The sequence below is a fragment of the Arachis duranensis genome, chromosome 3 (genome assembly GCF_000817695.3).
Source record: "Arachis duranensis cultivar V14167 chromosome 3, aradu.V14167.gnm2.J7QH, whole genome shotgun sequence".
Classification (NCBI taxonomy): domain Eukaryota; kingdom Viridiplantae; phylum Streptophyta; class Magnoliopsida; order Fabales; family Fabaceae; genus Arachis; species Arachis duranensis.
This window is the reverse complement of record NC_029774.3, coordinates 21,965,089-21,970,270: the sequence shown is the minus strand read 5'-3', so window position 1 is coordinate 21,970,270 and position 5,182 is coordinate 21,965,089.

Genomic DNA, 5,182 nt, shown 5'->3' with positions numbered 1-5,182 from the left:
AATTATCTATTTTATGGCTATTTTTTTTACAAAAATTTAAATAAAAAATAGAGAAAAATAAATAGGTCTTTGACCTTTTGATCTGCAGACATTTAAGTCTTTTGAGAATTTGAAAATACATTTAAGTCCTAGATTAATAAAACAAAATCTAAACCTTTTTTAATATTTAAAATTTAAATTCAAAAATTTCAAAAATTAGTTTGTTTAAAACTAAGTTAAAAAATTAAAATTATAATCCAGACAGATTTGAAATCACGAAAAACAACATCAAAATCAAATTTAACAAAAAAAATTCAAATCCTAAACTCTAAATTCTAAATCCTAAACAATAAAATCCTAAATTCTAAACAGTAAACAATAAAAACTTAAATCATAAATTCTAAAGTCCAAAAACTTTAAACTTTAAATCCTAAATCTCAAACTATAAACTCTAAAATCCAAAACAACAAAATCCTAAACCTTATAAATAAAATTCTAAATGTTAAATCCTAAAATGCTAAAACCCACGATTGATTAATAAGCTGCCTTTTAGGGTTTCAGTTGTACTCTACTAGGGTTTGCAGAAGCTATTAGCTTCTGAGTGTTTTTCACATTTTTCAACATTTTTTCTATAGAGTTTAATCATGACAGCACCTACTATGTCTAGTAGTCAGAGAGGAAATGAGGATATTAATGAAGAAGAATAGATCATTCACTTTGGAGATGAAGAAGTGAAAGAAGGGCTGCAAATTTGTTCGTACAGTCTGATCGGGCGTCTATTGGCTGATCGCCAATTTAGTTCAAGTACGCTAGAAGCTGTATTATATTCCATTTGGAGACAATCGGAGGATTTTAAGGTGAAAGATTATGGAGGGAATCCCTTCCAGATCTTCTTTGGCAATGAACTGGATTTAATTAGGGTGAAGAAAACTGCCCTATGGACATTCAAAAGCTATATCTTGAATCTTATGAGGTGGCATGAGGATATTCAAATTTCTAAAGGTGAATTTTCTCATGTACTTATTTGGATTCAAATATGGGATTTGTCGGAGTACTGCAAAACTAAGGAACTTGGGAGGAAGGTAGGTAAAATGATCGGGGAGGTGATTGACATTGGTTTCTTCTTTGTGAAGGGCATTGAAGAGAGGATTATCAAAATTCAGATTAATATAAATGTCACTAAACCACTATAGAGGATGTTGAAGAATGCGAGAAAAAATAAAAAAATGATTGAATTGCAAATCAAATATAAGAGAATTGAAATTTTCTGCAATTACTATGGTCATCTGGTCGTGAGATTCGAAACTGCTATAGATAACTGGAAGACTTGGCTAAGGGTTAGATGAAGGAGGAGAGATAGGGGTTTTGGCTAAAATCAGAGAAATTTGGAAGAAGAATGGATGGAGAAAATGAGAATAATAATTCAAATGTTCCCCAACGAACTGCTGGGTGGGCTAATCGTCCAAAAAAGCCAACATCAATAAGTTTTATTAAGGCGCTTGTTGGAATATCAGTACAAGAGAAAGAGTAGGAATGAAGCCTTGAACGACAGCACATAATCACAAGGGGTGATTTAGGAGGTTCGGAGGTAGCTAGTAGGGTCGTTTTGGAAGATCAAACAAACGTTCAAGCTTTGCAGGTGTTCGGGGGATTTATTATGGGAGTTAAAGAGGGGGAGAAGCAAGGCAACAAAAGTAAACAAAGGTGAAGGTTGTGGTAGGATTAGAGAAGGGGGGTTGAATCTATGCCTTCCTTTTAGTTGCTGTTATGACCTTTTAAAACAAACTTTCAATTCTGATTCTATTTGTACTCAGCAGCGGAAATTTATGAGACAATTTATTTTTGTCTCATGAATATCAGAAAACAGAACACAGCAGAGAAGAGAAAAGCTAACACCAGCATGTATCCTGGTTCGGTTGCCTTGTGCAATGCAACCTACGTCCAGTCTCCTCCACAATTATGGAAGAATTTTACTATAGTTAAAAGTATTACATACACAAATTCCACAAGATTGACCCAATCCTTTCACACTCAAGTTCTAACCTAACTTGACATTGGCAATGCTAATACCTAACTCTTCACTTTTAGTGCTAACTCAACTAAGAAAGGGATACCTCACTGGTACAAGATACAAGACATAGACATGCCTAAAGAAATATGAAAATAACTCTAGACTTTTCTCTCAAGTGTATCTCTCAGCCTTTTTTTCAGTCTTAGCTTTTACTTGAGCTTTCTCACTTATGCCTTTTCTCACAAGAAACTACAGAAAGATAAACATAGAAAAGTACATCACAATCTGTAAAATATGAAAGAGATTGACTTCATCAATAGCCTCTTTGCTATGTGAAAAACCAGCTTTGCAAACTTCTGATTTAGTTCTTTAGTATTGGTCGAATGCTTCTTTGATAGAAATCATTATCCAAGTAGAGGAACTTCTTCACAGAACACAACTCACCAAACTCTGGTTTTCTCTCCTTGGTTCTGAATGAGCAGAAGGTCTTCTTTTATCTCCTTGCATGTTGCTGAGTTCTTCTTCTAAGGTCAACTCCTTGAGTACTGAGCTTCACCAACCCAGCCGTTCACTTTTTCTCATTAAACATCAAAGTAGAAACTTTGCTTCTGACTTCTCCATCTTAGCCGAAAGCCATAAAACAGCAACCACACAAGTCTTTCAATGGTAACCCGAATCTAAACCATTGAGAAGCTACTTGGTCCCCAAGAATCACTTGTGACCGTAGATACACAGCAGATTAGGGCAGAAAATAACTTTGCCTTGTATTCTATTTTCGGGCTTGCAGAGAGTTAGGAAGAAGAAAAGAAGATCTGATGCATGCAAGAGGAAATGGGTTACCTTTAACCTAAGCTTGATTTAGTTTGAACTTGCTGATTTGACCTCTGCCTTTCAAGCTTAATCTCTCTCTCTCTTGTTTCTTTGGTAATTTGCTTAAGGAAGAAGCTCTTTCTCTTTCTTCTGTGATTTGACTGAGACAGAGAAGTGTTCGTTGCTTTTGGTTGAATCACATGGAAGGAGTTTGAACTGAGTGAAGTACTAGGGCTTGGGTCGGATTACTTCATTTTGCCCATTTTGATTTTTCCAGCCTTGTTTCCTTATGGGCTTCGTTTATATTATTGACCCACCAGCCTTGCTATATTATTTTCATTCCAATTGGGCTGCTAAACTAAGTTTTGGTTTGCAACATATTTATAAATAATTAGTAACGTACAATTATTAATTAATCAACACTAATTTTATCTTGCCCAATAATGTTTGTCATCACTAATTTATTTAGTTAATTTCTTAACTCAACAAAAGGCTTAAGCAATTGGCTAGAAGAAGCAGATATTGTAATTCTTTAACGGGAATCAAAAGGAGGTCGGGAGATACAGAGAGTAGTGTAGAATCAAAGAAGCAATGCCACGACGAACCATCATGTGTTGAAAGGGAAAGGGTGCCACCCAACAATTGGCACCCAAGGATCCATAAAGATGATGGTGTGGAATTGTTGGGGTCTTAGGAAGTCCTTGACAATTCACAGTATCAAAGGCTGCGTTTGTTTATAGGGACGGGACACTAAAATAGGGACACTACACTGAGACACAAATCATGTTTGACATATGTGACTTAGACAGAGATATTATGTCCAGAGATATTAAATTGGTGTATTTTGTGTCCTTCTCTCCTTCTCTTTTTCTGAGTGTCTACTTCTCTATCCGAGTCCCTGCTTCTCTCTCTTTCTGAAGGTGTGAGTGAGAAGAAGAACATAACGGGGTTGCGATGGAGATGATGATACCGAGGGTATAATTGTTTGAAGGAGGGTTTTAAAATCAAGTTAAACTTAGGGACGAATGCAAAAAAAGGATTGGAGATGAATAAAATTTTTGGCCTAAATCTTAAGGATCAAAATCATATTTAACCGTATATGTAATTACAACCTGGATCAGTGAATATAATTTGATGGGGGATTTGATAGATGTGATGCATTTTAAATGATTTTACAGCAAAAGACAATCGTATTGTAACTTGTAGCTTAAAAGGATTATTTTTGATGAAAAATAAAAAAGTACATTCTTCTTCTACAAAGTAATCAAGAAAGAATAACAAATTAAAAAAATTAAATAAAATATTTTGATTCTTAAACCTATACTCAAACTATAATAAAAAATCACTATATATAACCTTTAGTAGCATGCAATTAATTATAAAAATTAATTATTGATATCAATATCAATTTGATACTATATGATACACACGTGCATTAGAGTAAATATTAATAAAACTATTAACAATTTTGCTCATATTTATATCTAATTATATTTTATCAAAAATTATATTTAATAATTAAAAATTAAAATAATTGGCAATTAGTATAATTAGAATGATTGATAATTAAATTAGTATAATTATTTATTAAATATTAATTTTATATAAAAAAATTTAGAAGAGAGAGACACCAATAAAATGTCCATTGATTTTCTTTTTCTTTTGGGAAATGATAATGAGATTGTATGAAATTTGCAACTTTTAAAGTGTTGTTTTGTCAAGGTAGATGTGGTAAAAGTTTTTAACAAAGACTTGATAGAGAGGGCAAGCCCTTTATACTATGTTTAGTTTGATGGAAAATGAAGGGAAAGAAAATGAATGAAAAGAAAATAGGAAGGAAAGAAAATTTTTGTGTGAGTCCCACTAAAAAAAATTTTCTTTCCATTACAAGCAAAAAAATAAGAAGAAAAGTGCTATAATTTTGAATTTCCAATACTACTTTAGTTATAGTAAATAAAAATATTTATAGTTTATTTTATAATAAGGTATTAATGTAATTTTATACTATTATAATTTTTTTCTCTTTTTTCTTTCCATCCAAACAAAAAAAATTTCTTTATTTTCTTTCTATCTATTTTCTATTTATCCAAACAACATATAAATAATTTAACTTTTTTTTATTTTTTTTCTCTTAGTTTCTTTCTTCTTATTTTCTTTCTTTCTATTTTTTTTATAAAATCTAAATAAAGTGTTAGAGGTGGAAGAACTAACTAACGAGAAATGACCAAATGCAAGGAGATAATTATTGTAACATTTTCTACGCCGATTATTCACAAGAAAACGCACGTGTCCATCTTATAATAATATGTTGTTACCTTTACTTTTATTGTCATTTTTGTTTTTTTTTAAATATTATTTATATATTAAAATCAATCATTAAAA